We start from the raw sequence: 23,512 nt of genomic DNA, 5'->3' as shown, positions 1-23,512 counted from the left end.
CTACTTCCTCTAGAAGAGGCTTTTGCTTTTATGCTGCTCGTGTACACTTATCAGACCATTTTGTAGTAACAGCATATAGTCCAGGGCTATTCTTTTAGATCATGTTTGTTGCTTGAAATCGCAAAAGGACAGTTGTACCCTATGTTCGGCAGCAGCTGTGGTTTCCAGGGCTGTAACTAGGGGTGAGGGAGGGGCGCTGCAGTGCAGGGCCTAGGGGGCGTCAACTGTATTGCCCGTAGAACCTTCATTTGGCTTGCAGGGTGTCTAGAACAGCACCCTTTAGTAGAGTTGCTGTAGATCTCTGAACGCTAAGCTTTGCTCAGGTTTAACAGCCCCGGCCCCCTCATCGTGCCATTATGGACCTGCTATGGCACTGGCCATCTCAAAGAAGCTAGAAGAGATCACCTAAACAGGAACAAATATGGCAACAGCAATAACATTTGACATGGTAACTGCTATATGTGATAAAGCATTATATGTTTATATCTGGATAATAATAAACATCATACTTGACATCCATAATCCTTTGCATATGCAGGACTGTGCCACCTCACCTTTGAATCTTTCCTAGTCAGGTAGTGCCTTCCCAGGGAATGCAGTATATGAGGCCTGGTAGTAATTGTAGGCAGGAAAAACGCATCTAGCAGCTAAACAGCAGCCCAAACAAAAACACAGAAGAGCCCAGAGACTACACACCAACTTTAACCTGTTACATCGTCATAAGCCCTATCACTGATGCCCATCCCCACAACCCAAATATCTAGTGTTCTGGAGCAGATCTCAGAGACGCATCTAAAGGGGTGGATACGTGTAAGCACACAAGCTGTATAGAGATCAGACTACAATGAGCCGATTTCCTACCTGTCAAGTGGAGGGAGCTGGTGGGGTTCTAAGCAATCAAAAACCCCTAAATGCATGCTTGTAAGAGGTATATGTGGTAAAGTATATGCACCCCTTAAGGAGGGTTATGAAGAATAATATTTATAATGAAGAAAACATCTTATTTCTGAAAGCAGGTTAAAACTGGAATTGTATCTCCCAAAATGTGTCTGAAAACAGTATATTTGCAATAAATTAAGTTCTCTACAGCCTAGAAGAAACAGGCCTGCCTTGGAGTTAGTGATCCTGATGATAGCATCAGTTAACATACAAGCATGCTAAAATATGCTTAAGTATGGGTCCACAGCGCTAGCTGGGACTTGTTGCACTACAGCTAGTGAGCAGTTGGATGCTTACCTCTGCTGTATAACAGAACTCCAACTACCTTGGCACTGATTGCGTTTCCATAAAATTTAACTCTCTTGTATCACACTGTACAAACTTGTATCTGAATGGTAATCATTTTATTAAATGAAGTAAGATTTCAGCACAATACCATATTAATTCATATCCAACTGGAATACGCAGCTACTTTTTTGTTTCCATGACATATTGATTTTGAAGGATTTATAAAAGGAAACTTATGTGCCAGGTCAGTCTACTCACATCTTATACCATATAATGTTCAGTCTCATTATAGTCAGTGGTGTGCAAATGAAGGTTATTGCCCAGAATGGAATATTGCACTACTATACAATTTCACTAACTGTTCCCTAAGTGACGCTTTTGTTAGTTTACTATAAGTGCTCAGAGGTTACCTGAAAAGGCAAAGTGGTTTTCTTTCCATTGTAAAGCTTAATCACTAGCATATGTTCAATACTAATGTAATTCCTTAGCCTACACTACAGTACTGATGATATTCTGGCCAGGGTACTATACACTATATGTGGAGCTGAATACTAGATATGAGGTCATAATTATGATAGAGAGGTGGTTATATATATAGAGAAAGTTAAAAAACAAGACCGAAAAAGGTCATTATTTTTAAATATAATATTGCGTGAAAATTTTGCCATTTCATATCTCAATTTTGCTTTCTGTTAAAATAAGAAGCTAAAGGGGTAACTGGATGTAATTTCATAGCCCCAATTTCATAGCCCCATGATAGCACATCAATATTCACTGATTATTTTGTTTAGGTTTTTGACATTACATCAGGATGAACATTTGTTAAAAGGAACCACATCATCTCTGTACAGCTGTAACAACAAGATTAGTACTAGTAAATTATTTACAAATGGTAGACACCATACTGGTGGGGGAAAGTTAGCACTCCAGCTCCAGAATTGGGGATTTTCAGTGCCTAGTGGCTCCACCAGCTGGCAGTGACATGTCAACACACACACAGCAACTTTTCTTTTCTAGGAGCAGCACCAGCGGGGAGATGGAGGAACTGATTCACGGGTAACACTGATCAAAAGTAGCCCCAAAGAATGTGCTTTGACTACAATAATACTGTAGTTGAACTTGAAAGTCACTACATTATAAATGCAAAGTTAGCATCTGTATTTAATGTTTTAATTGTCTTTTACCCTGGTCCTACACTACTCTAGGTTGGACTGTGTCAGGGCCCTAAGCAACAGACTGAGAGTTATTATATTGTGAACAACAACAAGCCATACTAGCCGGGATGAGGTTGCTAAAACTAATATCTCTGTTGCCTGATATAACTCTTGGTCTGGGGCGGTTTTGAGTATGCTGATTGTTGGAAGGAATGAGGTAAGTAAAAGGACATTACTGAAATGTTTTTTCACCTGATACTTCATCATTATCATCCTCCTGTGCTTGCTGAGCGCATGGTGGCAGGCCATAACTATGTGATGAACCTGTTGATGTACACATTGGCCAATTTAGATATTATATGATACTCTGGGGTAAATTTACTAAGCTTCTAAAAATGTAAAGTGGTGATGTTGCCCATAGCAACCAGTCTGTCTATCATTTTCTAGGATGCAAAGGAGAAATTAAATCTTTCTTGAGAGATTGTAGGTCCTGCACAAGTGGTGTAGATGGTACTGCTTGCCACAGGTATGCTGCTGCACTGGGGGATGCCTGACCTCATCCAGTGGGTAAATACAGAGAAACGTGGGGACCAGATGCTGCGCACAACCTATTTCCTGAACTCTGTATATTCTAAATATATTCTAAAGTAGTAGAACCCAAAATGATGAGAGGGTACCAACTAAGAAACAAATGTTGCTTTTACTGATAAAAGTTTCACAATAATAGTCACTACAATTGTAATGCAATATAATATGGTGCCTGTAAACCATTGGTTATACACCAACAGAATAAACAAACAAATAAACACAATGGACAATGCTGCAATATGTCAAAATTATCAGAAGGAAAAGTAAACAAATATAAACAAAAATAAACAAAATATAGACAAATGTAGACAAAATATAAATAGCAAATGTGCCGATCTATTTGTGAATAGGCACTGGTACTGGTCTCAACCTTAGATGCCGCCAACTGAATAGTCAATATGATAGAGATGGTTAAAGTATAGTGTTTAGTCAGGGAGATCTAGCGGCGTCCCGCTAGTTCCAAAGGGGTACCTCGGTGGTATGCTATAAGTCCTGTGGATGTCTGTACGTTGCCCGGGTTATTCTCCGTGTAGTGTGGGGGAGGCTGGCTGTGGCGAGCGCCGGGGATCACTCTGCATCACGGGCGCCCTGAGTGCCGAGATCACGGACACTGGGCCTGATTCAGACCCACTCGCGAGCGGCTGTACGCTCGCAAGTGGGTCGATGGTCTGCACTGAGCATGCGCACGACGGAGGGAGCTCCGTCGTGCGCATGCGCCAGACACGACGAGCGAAGGACTTTCCTTCGCTCGTTGTGTCCGATCAAAGGGGGCGTGCTGTCAATGTTGATTGACAGCACGCCCCCTTTGGTGGGCGTGCCGGGGGCGTGCCTCCCTGACGGGGGCGTTCCCATGGGAACGCCTCCCGTCAGAAGCCGGCCCACTGACATCACTAGTGATGTCAGTGGGAGTGATTTTGGCTCTGATAGAGCCAAAATCACTCCGGAGCTTGCGGTTGAAAACCTCAACCGCAGGCTCCGGCTCGCAATTTCGATGGTCGCGATGGTCACGACCATCGCAGCCATCAAAATGCACGCTCGTATAGCCTGTGGGTGGTGACCCACAGCTATACGAGCGTCCAGGAGGACGCTCCATGAAAATGGAGCCCGGCCCTCATGCAGAGCGTGCGCTCTGCTCAGAGCGTACGGCTCTGAATGAGGGCCACTGTCCCTGTTGCCAGGGGGCAGGTCCGTGTGCGTGTACCAGGTGCCGGACAGGGGAGAGGGGTGCCTACGGTCCTGGCTTGCGCAAGCCGGGGGCCGCGGACGACTCTGCACCAGAGGATACTTACCCGGATGCCAAGCTGCCGGTCCCGCCGGTCTTCGTCGGCGGTGATGGCGCGCTTCTGTTGCTCGCTAGTAGATTCAAGTTCCGGTAGTGGTAAGCTGAAACAGTTGGACGGCAAATGTGGTACTGGAGACGCTGTTAGATAGGGATTGCAGTGTTCCCCCAACGCGTTTCGACCTGTCAGATCTTCTTCTGGGAGTTGAATTGTTCTAGTACTGCTGCTTGAGCCTCCAAATACAGCGACAATGTCTGTGATTGGTTCAAATTGTGATTGACAGGAGGGTGGGTCACCTTGGTGATTACATCGTCCTGAGCGTGCTATCTATAATGTGTAGCAGATAGGCTGGATAATAAGGTTCCACATACATAGATGAATAGGTATGATATTGCTTGTATAAATGTATCTACATATATATATATATGCAAAGTATACATATATATATATATATATATATACACACAAATAAACGATAAAATAAAGATAAATAAAAATAAAAATAAAAATAATAATAAATAAAAAATTAATTAATTAAATAATTAATGAAGAAAATAAATAAATATAGAAAGAAAATAAATGAAGAAAATAAATAAATAAATAAAGAGTAACTAAACCAAAAATACTGAATAGAGATGAAATTAATAAACGAGTGGAGATATATCCCTAGGTGTCACCTAAAGGAGAAATTAAAGCTGGAATCTAATTAGTTGCTTTTGGAAATATCACTTATCATTATTAGAAGCTTTAGTAAGACTACCACTTGGATTTTGTATTATTCCACTGATGTGAAGTCAAAACATGCACCAGGCATGTAGAATCAGCCAAGTAGAATGTATAAACCTTCTATCATCTTATGGTCATGATATGTGCATGTCAAGTTAAACAAATACTACATAATAATAAACACCCGGAGATGTAAATTTTGTCAGAAAGGGTTAGCTATTTATTTAAAACCGTAAAAAAAAAGAAACTATATGGTGACAATGAAAGGAAGGCCAGAGCAATCCATCAATGCACCATCATTTGACCAAAATATGCATTGCACACGGATACCACCAAAGGGTGCCTACAGCTAATGACAAAGGTATCCAAAATAACCTTCTACCTTGACTAACCACCCCTCAGGGTGGTAACTCTGTTCACAGTAGGGTAATGCAATCAATTACCAGTCAAAGAAGGTAAACAGACCTCAAATTCAAAATATGTACCCAGACATAAGGAAAAGGGAGGCCCAGTGCCAGCCATGAACCAATCAGCACAGAAGTAAAAGAGTGGCCAGCAACCCATATAAAGAAATTATAAACCTGACACCTAAAAAAAAAGGATAAAAAAAAAATGAGAAAAATTAGAATAAAGGTAATATGAATGAATAAAAAAGTGGATCTGGCAAAAAAAGAGAAAAAAATATTGTTTTTTTTGCCTTTGAATATCAATGATTGAGTGGGACAACAAAAAATACAAAAAAAGGATAGTACACGGGAAGGAGGGAGGGGTGGGTGAAATAAGGGAAAAACATATGATCTCGGCAAGAGGTGAAAAATAAAAAACCTGCAGAGGGACTTGAACATTAACATTTCATTTAAGCCGAATTAGCCAAATTATGTCTGTCAGGTCAGGCTAAAAAAACCTCAAGACTCACATTGTTGGTAAAAGCAAGTAGCAAAGCCCCGAGTAGGAAAGATAAGGTGACACAAACAAAAGGCTAACAAGGACAAACCAAAAACAGTGTACATAAACCAAATAAAACAGCCAAAAACTGAGCACTAACAACAACCGATACAAACAACACAGTCAAGAAATGGGCCTATAATGGTTGATTCCAATGGCTTATGGACTTAGGGCCTGATTCAGAGCCGGACGCAATTAGCACTCGCTCGTCCAGAAAATAGGGGTGGCTATCCAAATTAACCGTTCGCTCTTTGCGGTCTGTTCACGCCTCTAGGTCTGAACGAGCAAACAAAACTTGCGGTCGTTTTTTGAAAAAATACGCCCCCTGGCCGCTCGCATCCTACGTCATGTCTGCTATTTATTAGATTAATCGAGTACATCGACCAGCGTATGAACTGCTTGCTATTCTTGGGGTTGGTTTTTGCTACCACAATCTTGCGAGCAGTTCTGACTATAAAATAACCAAGTGACGTGGTCAATGACGCTGCTGTATTAATTATGCACACCCTTAAAACGCCCGTTTTGACCTTTAAGCACGCCTGTGTTCTGAATTCCACTCCCCGTTTTCAAGCACCTTCCCCTGTTACCACCCACATACGCCTCCTCCTGTCACTCAAAATAGCAGGCATTCCCTATTTAGCGAACAAACGATTTTCGGCCGCACTGACTGGTTCACGCATACGTATTATGATCCGTACGCATGCGCAGTTGGGCAAACATCGCTCGGAGCGAACGAGCGGCCGCTTACGAGCGGCTCTGAATCAGGCCCTTAATTTCAGAGACTGAAAATCTAGCTACAGCCACCAAAGTAGCAGCGCCAATTCAAAATGAGTATGTTGCAAAATCAGGTGGCGAGAAGGCGGTGCAGAAAACACAGCGCCTCAACATCCAACAAAATTGGTAGTTAGTTAAGGGAGTATGATTATTGTAAACAAGCCATCTTAAAAATATCCACAGAAGTGGACAAAAAGCATTGCTGTGTAAGTTCCCAGAGTATGGGCTAGACAGAGAGGTGCATTCAGTGAGTGATCCATACAGCAGTACACCACTGCACGGGACAAAAGCGTGACCACACACAGTGCTGCACCATCCGCAGCCTCTGCTGCCGTGCATTCCACCATCACCTCAGACTCCTAATCGTGCTGTGTAGGCACCAGGCGGTTTCTCATGCTGTTAGAGAACACATGCAGCCAGGAGAGAGGGGCTGAACATCAGCATGGTGCTGGTGACAATACAGGTGCTGCTCAATCACCTATTGGCTTTATAATCAGCCTAATTATTAATACTGAATTATAACTGCTGCTGTTTCAATTTGTCCAAGGCAATATCTGGATTTACAGACTCACTTTTGGAAAACCAGCTCATTTATATTGCTGACTGCGGTGTCTGTTTCCTTTACAACTTTTGATCCTGATGAATACATTGTCATTATAATTGGGACATTGTATCCTTTCAGACAAACCTGTGGATACTTGATCTCACAAACAGTGTTACAACTGGTTCAGTGGAAAGCTATTACTCACATTCAGATGGGTTCATTTAAACTATGCTTTTTTTTTTATATTATTACAATATTTTATTTCTGATTTTTTGGTATGTTCATATTTAAGATATAATATAATAAGCCAAGATCAGCATACACATGAGCAATTGTCTCAGGCGTACTCGGGTATCGTTATAGGCCCATCCCCAGCTTGTCAATCTTAAAAATTAGGAAGACCCTATGGAAAGCCATACTATATAGGGAAGACTCAAAAAATAAAACCACAATGTCCCTGATCTCTAAAATTAATACCAGAAACAAATTAAAATCAATATGGTACCTCCTATCATTGGAACTTAAATGCACACGTGTCCAACCTTTTAAGGCCTTCAAAATCAGACCTTTATATTTTACCTTTCATGTACTGTACTTGTATGTCTTTTTGCATGTTGTTCTGCAAATAAATAGTCTTTTTAAAAAAATTTTTTAAAAAGCCTTCAAAATCTAGTACTGCTAGAGACATAGAAAGACCAAATAAAGTAAAGCATCAATTTTTGCCCACTCTTACCTCCATCTCAATGACTGGCAAAGACCTCCCAATCAGACCAAGCTCTCTGACAACATACCCGAGGCCAGAAACCGCACAACAAAAACCTGCCAAACACAAGGGCAGAGCTCACCAAACTCATCGGCCGCACTAGCCCACTGAAATGAGGATAGAGAATCTCATGTTACACCCCAGGAACATGGCACGACTTAAAAGTATTGTTACAATGCAGACATCTGAGCACCAGCTGAGCAAGCAAATGCACAGCAAGCAACAAGGAAGCTGGCTGCCTGTTAATAGCATGCACAATGCAAAGTTTATGACACATAAGCACTATACTACGATCGCTCAATCGCTCACCCCAGAGCAACAATGATCGGAAAGAGCACAAGGAGAAGTAAGTCTTTTGTCAAACCCCTAATGCCCCAGCCATGGTGTACCAAGAGCTGACAAGATAGCAATCAAAACGTGTGGCACCAGCCCACATCAGTGAATTGCTGTATTTGGGCATTATCTACGTTCAAGGTCCCCATATAGACAGATTTTGCTACAACTCTGCAGACAAACATATGAAATAGTGCAGCTTGGATGCCCCAGAAGTGTCTCTCTCAAGGTTTTGACACTACACACAAAGTAAAGTAAACACAAAATTAAACACAAAAATAACTGACCTTGATGTAGGGTAACCTTACCTATAACTAAGAACCACATAATGGTATCTTGCAGTCTGCCCACCTTGTCCTGCCGAGGGGGGTGCACAAACCCACACAGGTAATGATGGGACAATTTATCTTCTCATCTGCTATTGGAATGCCAAAGGGCCTTCAATAAAAACAAAAAAAAATGCAATGACTAGAATCAACTGGGTCAACACAAAGGAATACAGGGGCTGATGCATCATTGCCCTTATATGCAATGGTGAATGCAGATTCCTGATTATCAGGAATCTGCACATGCTCAGGACCTATTCTGCGAATGTGCAGAATGGGTCCTACGTGATCGCACGCAGCCCCTTCTATATTTCTGCATGATTGACAGACAGAGGCATTTAAGGGGTGGTGCTAGGGCGGGCACGGCCAGCGTTCCTGGAAATGGGGACATGTCTGCCCCTGTGTTCCGGAGTGGCAAGGCCTGGGGATGCAGTCTCCAGGCCTCGCAAGCCGGCCAGCCTGAGTAAGCTCAGACTTTACTCAGCTGGCCAGCAGCCCGATGCCATCCAACATTCCTACAGTTGATCGCGATGGTGATCCTAGCCTCTGACCTCGGTCGTAGTGCTGGGATCACAAATGCAGCAGGGGGTGACATACACCTCCTGCTGCATTTGCATATTAGCAAGGACAGAATTGCAAAGCAGCTTTGCAATTCTGCCCTAAGCTGAATCACCCCCACAATCAAGATATTGAGCTAGCCCGTGACCTCCACAACTAGATTCTACACATCAATGCAAAAAGATTATGAAACATTAAAAACATGCACAGGACTTTTACATTACTTTTGCTATATTTATTTTTAGTTCATTATCTAAATGTGTTTAATGCTACATTGCTTGCACAGCTGGTCTTTCAACAACCTTCAGGAGATAAGATATAAATGCATTTATTTGCTGGTTTGATATTATTCTGTAATGTGTCTAAGTAGCCACTAGATGTCAATTAAAACTGCACTCATTCCACAGTGAATACAAGGTTCAGTAAAAAATAGACTGAATTAAGATAATTATATACTCTTTTGGCAGTAAACACCCATAAACAATTGTTAAAAGGATATGATGCTACAGTGAACAACAGAAATAAGTTTTAATTAGCATATTAATGGAATGGAACGGCCTGTGTTTATCATGTTACCAATAGTTTCCAAGTTGTACTTGTTTTAATTAAACATAACAGGAGACTTACAGAATTATGAGGCATGATAAACTAATATTCATACAATTAAATATTCTGAATTTAGTATGAGATTGTGAAGATAAAAACTGGATGGAATAGCAGATATAGGACAGATAGCTGAGTGCAATAAGGGTATTTTTCTCAAAACTGCAAAAATGTGGATAATACAACATAGAAAAAAAAAAAAAAAAAAGAGAGACCAGATACACCGTACAACCATTAATAATTATACATAATAGGCAAGGTTTTGGCGTAAATGTGGCCAAAATTATGAGCCTACCCACCAGCGTCAAGGTAACCTCGTCGGGTAAGTCCCTAATACTATGGGGGTTCATGTCTGGGGCGTGGGGCACCCCCAAACCATCCCAGCCAAACCACCCAGGGCATCACACAAAATAAAATAAAATAAAAAATAGCAGTGAAGTGTTGAGGTGTTAGGTAAGTGAAAGTGGCTGCTTAGTGCTAAAAGTGTTAGAAAAATGAAAAAATAAATGTGTGAAAATGTAACATAAATATGTAGGGTCTCGTTCCCTCGTGATGTCAGTGGGCCGCCCCCAAAAGGCAGGCATTCCTTTGGGAACACCTCCGTTTGGCCAGCCACCCCCCTTGCCCGCCTCCAAAACGGGGCAAGCTGTCAATCAAAATCAACAGCTGCGGTCTCCTCTACCCTGGCCATCCCACTGCCTGCGATCAGGTAACTGCATTGTGACTGTGCACAGCTTCTGCGCAAGTGCTAGTTAGTGACTAGTTTAAAAAAAAGAAAAAAATGGCCGATGGGGGTGCTGATGCGCATGCTCAGCCGCAGCAGCTCCTCCCATAAGCCTTTGCGGAGCCTGGGGCCATCGTTCAACACTGACGGCCCCACCTCCAGTGTCTCTGTGTCCCACCTCCAGCCTCCTACACAGGCACAGGTGCAAACTGGAAGCTCCCGGCTCCACTATGTGCAGTGTCCCTCCCTCCCTGATGTCCGCAATGAGAGAATGACGGCGGTGTGCTGAGGTGACCCTGGAGTGAAGCTGATTCTTGTTCAGCTTCTTTCACTTCTATCCAGCCCACTTATTCCCACCATTACTCCCATCCAGTCCTCTGCTTCACACTACTACTGCCATCCTGCCCCTGCTTTCCACTATTACTCGTACCATGCCCCCTGTTCTGAACTGCTTCTGCTCCCAGCCTACCCCACACTATTACTACTCTGCACCTGCTCTGCCATTACACTACTGTTACTCCCATCCTGTCCCTTGTGTCCCACTACTATTACTACTCCCATCCTGCTTCCCACTACTGCTACTCAAATTCTAACCCCAGCAGTGGCGGAGTTTATGCTCCAGGTGCTAGTTCTGGTGGGGACGTACACTGCACACTCTTTTTTTTTCCTTTCTTGTGGAGGACAATGTGTTTGTATTTTTACCTGTGGAGGGTAATATATTTGTTTTCTGTAGGGGCCAATAGATTGGATTTTTTCTGTGGGTCAGGTGTGTGTTTTACATTTTTCCTGTTGAGGCTGATGTGTTTTTATTTTTTTCATGTGGGGGTCAATGTGTTTTATTCTTTTTCTGTGGAGGCTAATGTGTTTTTTTTTCTGTCGGGTGTCATTATGTATATTTTTTTTACTGTGGGGGTCAATGTGTTTCTTTTTATTGTGGGGGCCAATGTGTTTTTATTATTTTCCTGTGGGGGCCAATGTGTTTTATTTTTTCCTGTGGGGGATAATGTGTTTTATTTCTGTAGGGGCCACCATATTTTATTTTTTTCTTGTGCATTGTTTTTCGTCTGTGCATGTGTGTGAGTTGCAGTGCAGATGTAGTATATTGTAGTATATATGTAGTATAGACCAAGTAGTATATTAGAAATGTGTTGGGTGTTTCTAGATGGTTAAAGGGGGTTGGCTACAGAGACGCTGAATTGCTCACATTGGAGGCCATACATAGACGGATGATCTGCACCTAGCATAGGGCTGCTGAAAGTTCCAATGGTGCGATGGTGGTGTCTAAAGTCTTAGGGGTCTACTCACTAATCATTGGAGAGATATAAAATGGAGAAAGATAAGTCCCTGCCAATCAGCAAACAACTCATTTTTCCCACCCTCTCGACAGACCCCCCCCCTCAGGGCTGCTTCCATAAATTTCCTGGGCTGGTTTTCTGTCCCAATCCGCCCCTGTCAAACTCGTACTGTATGTGCTTGTTCTTTCACTATGAATGATTCGTTATGCTGTCTGGTACTGCTAAGTTTTGTGATGCCTTATAAATAAAGCATGATGATGATCCATTACTAGAAACTGTATGTACAGCAGTACTGTTCATGATTCACACCACCTGGCACATGTAAGTGCAATTTTCATTGTATGCTTCTTCCATTAAAGAAATATATACATACACACACACATAGTATGAAGGAAACACCACTTTATTCTTCAACATTTCGGGGATTAACCCGTCATCAGGAAGAGCAATACAAGAGTAGTGCATAGTGCATCTTATAAATACACACCCAAACAGTGATTCTGTTACTACATTCACCTGAGGAACACTGCTTCCAAACACCACACGCAGGTAATATTCATGGGCTCACCGCAGTGCTGTCATACAGCTGCGTCAATCAGCAGAGAGGATCACAAAAGTCATTCTAGTCACAGGCTAGCACATTTAAAGTGACAGATATGTAACAAAATAAAATAACAAAAAAAATCATACATAAAGGCCAGAGGAAAAATCTAATACCAAACACAAACCAGCACTCTACTGTTAGATAAAATCCCTCTAAGATAATGATCCTATTCAACGTAGAATTTTCTGCCTGCCACCTCAATACATACTTATACCAGAAATGCCACAATTAATTGTAACATTGTAACCCTAAAGTTTCATTCAAACCCTGTGGAGAGAGAGAGTATCTAATATAAATATCCACCTGCTTTTCAACTGCAGCAATTTTTTAGCTCTATTACACCTCTAATACTTAGTGGAGCATGAATAATACGGGAACGTATGCTGGCCACACTATGTTTAAACATGGCACAATGCCTTGCAACAGGCTGCTCACTAGTTCCACAGTTCAATGCTGTTCATATGGCCGACTTGTGGAGAGCCATGCGCTCCTTAAACTATCTCTCTGTCTTGCCCATGGAGTACAGCCCACATGGGCAAGACAGAAGATAAATTAAAAACCTCGTAGTGCAAGTAACTGAATGGTTGTGATTTAACATTTTATTGGGACATTTCAAATAAAAAAATTTTTAAAAAAGATATAATACAGAGTATAATAGAGAGTACATAAAATGTACAAAGAAATAAAACAGAAATAGCTAAACTGTGTAATAGATAACAGCATACATTTGAGCAAAGAAATGTAAATTTTTAGTGCTGTAAATGTAAAATGTTTGGGAATATAGGGGAAAGATAGCAGAAAAAAAAAAGAAAAAAGAAGGGAAAAAGAGAGAGAGCAGTATAGATTTCTCTGTGTCCAAGTATAACAGGCAAGTGACAATTCCTTAATGAAACATAGCCAAAGTGTAAATACCAAAAGATCACTATAAGGGTGGAAATGTATCAAAGTGTCACAAGCCGCCGCACTGCCAATGCTGTGCAAAGCGAACGCCGGGCCAGCGTTCGCTGAAACTCCAACTACCTCCTGTCCCTCATTCTGGGTTTGATCCAGATTGGCTCCTGCATCCATGTCCTTCTGCTGTGAACACTGCTCCGATGCCGGTGATAGCGTTTCACGTGTTTACGGTTCTGGTATTGTCTCCTGTATCCAGTCGAGTATCCAGTCCTCCTGCTATCTTGTATACCTGCTGTTTGTGTCACAGTTCACTTACCATCTATCTGCCGTATGTGTCAACCCGGGGGCACAGGCCGCAATCCAGTGTCCTCGGTGCACAAGCCAGTGTACTCATGCTTGTGTCAGCCCAGCAGCACAGGACACAATCCAGTGTCTTTGGTACACAAGCCAGTGTACCCGCGCTTGTGTCAACCCGGCGGCACAGGTCGCACTACAGCACCGGCGGCTTGAGTCAAATCGGTGACACTAGTCGCAATCCAGCATACTTCCTACAGCCATCTGTTACAGCAGCCAGCCAAGGCACTTCCAGCCCTCAAGGCTGCTACCGGCCCACAGGCCGCATCTTTTCTTCAGGCCCACAGGCCACAGCCAGCCAAGGCACTTCCAGCCCTCAAGGCTACTACCAGCCTAGAACTAGAGATGTTCACCGGTACTTAGGTGGCCGCCTGGACTTAATACTCAGGGTAGTAGTGGCTTACGCAAGTGTCTGATGGGATCCTGTGGTAAGGTGAGGAGTTTGTCAATGAGGCAACCAGAGACCCGATGGTGTGGCTGGAGACCCGGTGATGTGGCTTGAGTGCCGATGTGTAGGAAGGTTTGGCTTTGAGAGCTGATGATGCAGCTTAGGAGCTGATGGTGTGGCTTCGAGCTGGTAGCAGAAATAAGTGAGTTGGCGGTGTGGCTTTGAGAGCCCATAGTGCGGCTAAGGTGCTGATGGTGTGGCTTTGAGCCAGTAGTAGGAGTTGGTGTATTTGAGATGTGGCTTTGTGAGCTGATGGTGTGGCTTGGGAGCTGGTACACAAGTTGGTGTACTTACGATGTGGCTTTCAGAGCCGATGGTGTGGCTAGGGAGCCGGTACACAAGTTGGTGTACTTGAGATGCAGCTTTGAGAGCCAATGGTGTGGCTAGGGAGTCAGTACACAAGTTGGTGTACCTGAGATGCAGCTTTGAGAGCCAATGGTGTGGCTTGAGAGCTGGTACACAAGTTGGTGTACTTACGATGTGGCTTTGAGAGCCGATGGCAGCACTGATACTGCTGGTGCAGCTGGGAAGCCGATGCAGTGGCTGGTGAGCCGGTGGCAGCATGGAAGCTGCTGGTACAGCTGGGAAGCTGATGTAGTGACTGTTGAGCCGGTGTAAGCATGGAAGCTACTGTTGCGGCTGGGAAGCCGATAACTGTTGGCTAGGCAATACCGCTGAAGAACCAGGACACAGCGTATCAAGAAAGCACAGAATGCTGACCAGAGCTGAGAGAACCAAAAGGAACGCTATAGTCGGCGAGGTAGCATGCACAAATAGGAGGAGGAACCAATCACGCCATGCTATGGCATGCAGATCGCCTAGCAACTGAGGGAACCAAAACAACGGCATCATGAGAAGGTAAACTGCTAGAGGGAGGCAAGTCATGACCGCGACTTGTAACAGATTGGTTATTAAAATTCATAACCTTATTTCAATTTCGACGGACCTTCGAACATGACCACATGCGATGGATATAGGTTCTCATTCAGAGTCGATTGCAAGAAGCGATAGCTCACTCTGAATGAGGGCGGGCACTTCTTGTTTTGAAGTGCTGCCTCCAGGTCACAAGCTAAGCTGTGGGTTACCACCCACAGCTTAGCTTGCAATCAGGGTGATGGTCGCGATGGTCATCACCATTGGGGCTTATGAACAGACTCTAAGGTTGGGTCTGGGCACTCGTAAGCCCCAGGGAACTTCCTGCTCTGTTTGAGCAGGAAGTTCTCCACTGACATCATCAATGATGTCAGTGGGGCCGCCCCCAAATGGCAAGCATTCCGACTGAAATGCCTCCGTTTGGCCGGACATGCCCCCGGCCCGACCAGCAAACAGGGCGAGCTGTCACTCAACATCGACAGCTCGTTCCGTCTGCTACGAGACCCCTAGCGACGGAGCGCCCGTTGCTAGCCAGGTCTCGCGCATGCGCACGACGGAGCCGGCTTCGTAGTGTGCATGCTCTGTGGGGACCATCGGCCCGGTTGCGAGTGCATCGGCACTTGCGACAGGGTCTCAATGAGACCCATAATCTGCATGTAGAATATTGCATTTGGGACAAAAAACAGAAGTTTCAGGGGCCATATAGTGGAGCTGTAATGGTGAATTATAGGCTCTATGTACAGTATGTACATAATATATATAGCTATATACATAATTTATATGTAAAATAATTTACATATAAATTATGCTCTTAGGAACCGATGGCATTATTGCACTCATATCATTCAATATCATCACATTTATGTGATGATCTGTAGAATGAAAAGTAAACAGCCCATAAGGGTCGTGTCCATACCCCCACAAAGGAGTATAGACAGGGCACGTGCCCCGCCCGACACCCCCCCTAGATACGCCACTGCCAGTGATGTCCTGTTTAACAAGGTGTTGTTTAAGATTTTTGCCCTTGGTATAGCATAACATCAATCTAATATGTGCTAATAAAGGACATTAATTAATTAGCACATTAGCAGTCCGAATTAATTATTGGCCATAATTATTTAGCTGTTTTGCTTATCGCCACACTTTTAGTTGTATATTTATTAATCCATGGGAATGCTTGTTTAAGGTACTTAGGTGCATTGGGTTCTGCCCATATCGTCCTCAAAATGCTCCAGGAGGCTATACTGGTTGCAGTGTGCATGGAAAGCTGCAGCAGCAAAACTGGCTGCAGGGTACTGTTACAGGCACCTGCTAGTCAGAAGCAAGGACCAAGGGGCAACGACGGTGCAGCTCTTAAAGACCTGCTCTCTGTGTACATGCCCCTAGTTACAGCCCTGAATAAATATCTAGATATATTTCTAAAATAATAGATATTCTCTTTATTTTAGAAGGCTGAATTTTGAGTACATTGCCTTGGGCCAGCAAAGATTTTGGCTTACACCTTTAAAGAAACACAAATGAGATGCCCATAATAACTGGATTTAAAGTTTTTGGATAATTTTTGAGTATGTGGCAAAAAGTGATCGGAAGTTGGGCATCTTGCAACTGCACTAACAGGCCCATGTTTAAACCAGAAGTAATCTAGCCTATACCCTTGGCCTGAGAGCTGAACAGGCAGAATGTCCAGTGAGCATCCAATCAGAACAGTTTGCCAATTTGAAGGCTCTTTGGGGTTAATCTAACAAGAAAACATGTCAACTCTATATCTCATAATGTCAGAACTTTAGATAAAATAATTCAACATTTCTTCAGGGAGAGAGGTCTCATTTTTTTTTTTTTATTGCCACCAATAAGAATAGAATGTAACACAAATTAATCCACCTACCCACTGTGCTTACTGTATGTGCTATATATTAAGCAGTAGGATTTGGCTAATAATATAACAATGCAAGCCCAAACTTAACAAACTAGTAAACACAAAAGTCAGCAAAGATTATCAAACACAAAGAAGCATTGGGTCTGATTTAGTACGGATCGCAATTGCGATCGCAAAGGCGATTACGCACACAGTCTCACTGCGAAGATATGCTAATGTCTGCGATCGTAGTACCATATGCAGCCTAACAAAAGGACACACACCTTACCTTACACACATCCGTAATACATAGCAAGACTGCCAAACCATCTGTAACATGGAGTACAATCGCAGCCTCACGCACACTTGCACAAGGTCTGATCTTACTCAGGAATTGCAAACCTTGTCGCATGTAGTGAGTATGGCATCGCAGTGGCTAATTTATGAATGCCCCTGCAATGGCGTTCAAACGCACTGGCACGCCTGCGTTTCGCCTTCTACCCCCGTCACCACTCCCAAACAGTACTTCCCGTCAATTACTCTGTGATGGGTCTGCCTAGTCTCTGCGATCGCATTCCCGATAGGAGTGGAGTGTTCGCACATGCACACTGCGATACATACGCATGCGCAGAGCGCAACAATCGGCTGATTGTGTGCGTAAATGCAGTTGCGATCGCTGCTGAATCAGGCCCATTATAAGAAGATTCAAACAATCTCACCAAAGATAGTAGATATGGATTCAATTGGCAAGTTTGGGTTGATACATACAGGTCCTTTTACTACTCAGTGACGATAGGACTGGTGTTCTAGTGCCATTTATCGCAGCGATAGAAAACCTTGTAACTACACTTTTTCCTAATAAAGTATTGTTGAAGCATTTGAGTGATGCTCAGCAGCCCAGAGATATGCGAGTGTCCTCTTACAGCTTTGCCAGCAGGGAATCTGTATGAAATACCGACGACTGTATAGACGCCTTCATACCAACGCCAGAAGCCCGATGAAGCCATATCCCAACAGGGGCACGTAAGTACCCTAACCCTCCTCTCTCCCCCTCTCCCCCCCTCACCCCAACCCTCCCTTAGTGGTGCCTAACCCTAACCCTCCCTTCCCGCACCCTAAACCACCCGGGGGGGTGCCTAACCCTAACCTCCCTCTAGGATTTCGACACCTATGTTTAGTCCCAGTTCGGCCTTCCACTGTCGTGTGAAACATATATATTACGAACATGAAGAAAACAAAATAATAATGTTAAAAACATTTATACATATTGGCCATAGCCAACTCTGTCATGCAGTTCCAACAGGTCTAATGAATTAAAAATACCAATTCTTATTACAAAATAGGAGATGTACAATAACTAGATGTAACATTCAACGGTTCTAAATTATATTTGAATATTGGCAAGGATCTAACTAGAAAAAAATATTAAGATTAAGTTGATCATTTAATCCCCTGGGTCTCACTGTATCCAAAATATGGATCCATTTAGCCTCTAAACGTAGCAATTTTTTATGTTGGTCACCACATCTCCCATCATCTGGGATATGATCAATGATCATGTGTCTGAAATTTGACATATTATATATAGCTTCTGAAAAATGTCTTGCAATAGTTTGTTCTGACCCTTTGCCATTAATGGAAGATCTTATTGCTGATCTGTGGAGTGCCATGTGTTCCTTAAAAGTATGCATGGTCTTCTCTACATAACAGAGCCCACAGGGGCATTTCACTAGATATACCACATACGTACTTGAGCAGGTGAGCCTGTGCTTGATTTCATACTTGCGTCCATTGAGAGGGTGATAGAAGTATGTACCTACAGTCATATGGCTGCAGGCAATGCAACCTGTACACTTGTAGCAACCGTTGTTTCTTTTTTGTTTTAATTCCCTATCTCTCATAGCTACAGTAACATCTGAATGGACAACCCAGTCACTTATGTTTTTGCCCCTCTTAAAACATGATCTGATCTTATGGTGCGTACACACTGGGCGATAAAGTGGACGACTGAACGATAACGATATCGTTATCGTTCAGTCGTCCACTTTATCGTCCATTTTTAACCCCAAAAAGATGAACGATGACGACGACGCGCGTTCCCGCGGGTCGTTCGTCATCATCGTTCATCTGGCTGACATGCAGGCCAACCTGACGATCTCGTCAGGTTGCTGCATGTCAGGGAATGGGGGAGAGAGCCCGGCGCTGAACGATATCGTTAATGATAACGTTCAGCGGCTGTGCTCAATGTCATGAACGACATTGAGCACAGCCTGCCGGGGACAACACTACACGATATCGCTCAGGGAGCATATCGTGTAGTGTGTACCCACCATTAGTGTGTTTAAGACTGGGAAGTTCTCTATCTTTCTGTATAACAGGCCACATTTTCCTGCTGGTGGTAAGAATTTTATAATGTGCCGTGGTATATGTGTGTACCCAATTCAAAGCATCATGCAAGTCTCTCTCTCTGTTTTACTATTGAGGGCTTCTGATCTAGAAATCAAATCCACTTTCTTACTTGCCAATCTCAAGGTTTCTTCCGAATAACCTCTGTGTCTAAATTTATCCATCATTAAATCTAAATCTCTACTCAGTATCTCAGGATCGCTGGTAATTCTTTTCAGTCTGAGGAGCTGTGAAAATGGTAGACCTCTGATCGTTGCCTGAGGCACCTGTGCACAGTCAGGTGTTGATAGGTAGCTCCCCTAATTCATGTAGACACAACAGAAGATCTGTGGTATATTTAAGGTAAGTAACACCTAACTGTACACAAGGCTGTAAGATATAGTCCAAAAATGTTGATGTTATAAAATTGTTTTTCTATAGCTCCGCCCCCAGTTCCTGAATCTATTTTTCCCGAAAATATCCCTGAGTGGATGTATGTAACCTGCTACGGGGGTGCTGCTTTTTGTAGTCAATAACACCACAGCTGCTAGTGGTCAAGAGAGGCATGTTTTGCATGCTGTCTGCTCTATTCACATGCAATTAAATGCAATATTTTTTTTGTTTTTGTTTACAACCTTACTACTGGACTCAATTATAAAAGGGTAGAATAAGAAAATAAAAAGTTTACTCCCTACATTTTTATTGTACTCTTAACTTCACCCAATATATTCATCCTGCGATGTCTCCTTCTGTTCAACAATTGTTATTCTTCATAGACACATATTTTTCTGGATCAAGTCCAGTTCTACTAATTAGTCACTCCATGTTCTGTGGTATTTGTCACGCTGGTATGTTTAACTGAGAGCAATTTTAATTTTAAGCTTTCTTTGGTATGCAGATCAGGTTCCACTTTGCATATTTACCTCAAGAGGTTAAAGACTGTGAAAGCTGTGAACAGGCATTCATTTATCTTGGTTAACCCTGTTTATATCTGTCATATTTCTGAGCTCCAAGCTATTAATTATTTCTGCATAATGCTGTTGGTTTTTACCAGCATCGGGCAGCAGCAAGTCAAGAGGGTCTGTGTATGGAGCTTGTAAAGTGCAGCCCTCGGAGTAACTATGTGAAAAAATTAATGTTGGTCCCCTGAAGGCTTAGATCATGCCCACGAAATGTGTTACATTCTCAATTCATAGAACATTAGACATAATATCTCAGATCATATACAGTTTGAGGTCTTGCAAAATAGGTTTTCAGTTTTTTTCTGATTTAACTTAATAGACAGCTGCTCATATATTCAATAAGAGCGCACGATTTTTTCTAAACACATATACAGTATCTACATTTTGGAATTTGCAAACCTGCTTAGATTAAAAGACGAAATGATTGAATACCAGAGGTTTGTTTTTCCAAAGATATCAGCGTTTAAAGGCATTTTACTCATGCCTGAAATATACTGTATGATTTTGCTTTTTGGCTCTTTACAATCCTAATATTGCAATTGAAAGCTCCACATAGCCAACTATAGGTGTATCCACCTCCTGTCCCCTGGTACTAAGGGCCTCATTCAGAGGCGGTCGTAGGATGCAAGCGGTCGCTCAGAAACAGTGCGGCCGCTTGCATCCTGAATGGCCGCCTCCATGTCGGTCGTTAGGCTGTGGGTTAACACCCACAGCTCTAACGACCGCTAAGGGAGATGGTCGCGATGGTCGGAGCGAGCTGTCAATCAACATCAACAGCTCGCTCCGTCTGCTTCGAGTCCGCTAACGACGGGTGATCCATCGTTAGCGGGGGCTCGCGCATGCGCATGCGCACGACGGAGCAGTCTCTGTCGTGCGCATGCCCTGTGGACCAACATCGAGTTGGTTGCGAGCGCTCAGCGCTCGCGACCGACTCTGAATAAGGTCCTAAGTGCCTGAAATATATTGCAGATATTGATTTGGGTTGGGTATGGGATCCTGTTACTCAGAATCCCAGTGGTCAGAATTCTGATGCCGACATCCCGACAGGGTTAGGATACCGACACCTGTCGGTAAGTATCCTAACCCTTCCCCTAAACCTAACCCTACTTCCCTGCACCCTAATCCTAACCTCCGCCCCTAGTGCCTAAACCTAACCCTTGCCCTCCCCCTACCCCCACTACTTATTGTCAGGATGCCATCGTGCTGGGATTCTGACTTGTGTCGTGAATTTCAGCGCAGGTATCCCGACAGCTGGGCTAATAACTACATCCCAATGATTTTACCAGCAGTTTTTCTTCATTTACAGTACATGATGCATAGTTGCAGATGCAGAGCTCTCTTAGGGGTATATTTACTAATGTGAGAGCTTTTAGAGGTGACCATAACAACCAATTCGATTCTACTTGACATTTAACTAGCACCTTCTAGAAGATAATAGTTACAACCTGATTGGTTGTAAATATACCCCTTAGAGTGGAGTTATGGGTATGCGTTGCCTATACATTACTACATTTACCCACTCCTTGTTAGCAACTAGCCCAGTCCCATAAAAATAGAGGAAAAGGTACTCAGTATACCACAGTATCAATAAATCAAACCAAAAAGTACAAATTAGTGTCATCAGGCATCCCATAAGCAGCATAGAGATCCAGTGCAAAAAGGTTCCCACAGTAAAGATAAATGGGCAGGTCAACACCTCAAACATGTGTTTCATATATCGAGCAGTAGCATAAAAATACCGCCAGATATACGTTATTTAATAGGACTCATAATAATAGCAATTAAGTTTTTCCAGATATCAAAAAGAAATTGAATGAGGCACTTCTGCAAGGAAGCCTCCACCCAATCCATGTGGAAGATATGTGTCATGTTAAGGTTCTCTAAATCCACTTACCTCTGCAGCCCAGATTCCATATGTCTGTACAAACATGGATCCCGGGTGCAGTGTTTCGTGAAATACAGTGCGGCATGGGGCCCGCCATATTGATTCTCATCAAATGACCTTTCTGCTCTTATTCCTAAACCTGGACATTCCACATGATCCTTTCAGCCAATCCGTGCCCTTTTTAAGTTCCCCAAGCTCACTAGCCCATTGCCAGTAAAACTTGTCTCATCACTAGTTCTTGGTCCTGGGTCAGCAGCTCCATCTGCCAACTTCCTTCTGCCTGTCACTCGCTGAGTGCATCCTATGTTCCTGATTCATATCAGCACTGTGCTAGTGCTCTCCTGTAGCGCGCAGCCTTCCATACACCATTGTGCTCGTGCCTTCTAAAGATTTGCTGGAAGCCTTAATCATCTACAACCTATCCTGGAAGCTTGTTGCACCCATCTAACCTGTGTGTCACGATCGGCACAGGGAATACCTCAATAGAGGACTAAAAGCCAGGGGGTTTTCATCAATGGATTCCAAAACCCCTGTGATTACAAAGGTTAAGCCTTCCATGCAATTATATGCTCCCTGGGGAATTTGCTTAGTGTTAAGAGCTTTAGCTGCAGGACTAGTCTTGTCTTTAGAAGAAGGTGAAGGATCTGACTGTGAACATTAAGTTTTCTTGGCCCTTAACTTTGAACCTTTTCCTTTCTGAAACGTGGATACCTCAGAAGTAGTAGTCATACTGACTGGGATGGACAGACACTTGAAACTTCCATCTCTGACATAACACTGATGGGGTGTAAAACTCAAATCCCCTCCTTGGGTAAAAAACTTGATACCTCTTCCTGGGGTCTGAAACTTGAAACCCACTCCTGGGGCAAGAAACTAGAAACCCCCACCTGGGGTACAAAACTTGAAACCCCCTCCGGGGTACGAAACTCAAAACCTCTCCTGGGGTATAACACCTGAAAGCCCCTCCTGGGTTACGAAACTCAAATAGGAAGAAATTTAATTTGAGGAGACAGATGATCCTTTAAAATTTCCTCTAGAAACTTTTGCAGAGAGTACGCCACCTGGCGCTGAGGACTCGTCTCCTGAAGTTAACGAGACGGAGTCTTCCTCTGGAGGTAACGGCCCACAGGCCTCCTCTGAGATTGCTAAATCAAATGCCCTCTCGCGGGCTGTAGACTGAAATTTCCCACTAGGATGAGGAGAACCCAGGCAGTAAGTAGAACCCACATCATTCGGATTGAGACCGGTACAAGCAAAATGTGAAGTCTCCCTGACTTTAGAAGGTTGGAATATTCTCCCTGAATTCCCTAGATGAGGGTACAAGAATCTTGTAACAGGGCCCCAATCATAAACTAGAACTTTCCTTTGCCTGTAGAAACAGGAACCACCAATGGCTTATGGGAAGAACCAAA

The sequence above is a fragment of the Taudactylus pleione genome, unplaced genomic scaffold, assembly GCF_031769625.1.
Source record: "Taudactylus pleione unplaced genomic scaffold, aTauple2 ptg001314l, whole genome shotgun sequence".
Taxonomy (NCBI): domain Eukaryota; kingdom Metazoa; phylum Chordata; class Amphibia; order Anura; family Myobatrachidae; genus Taudactylus; species Taudactylus pleione.
The sequence above is the reverse complement of the archived record's forward strand: the minus strand, read 5'-3'. Positions refer to the sequence as shown.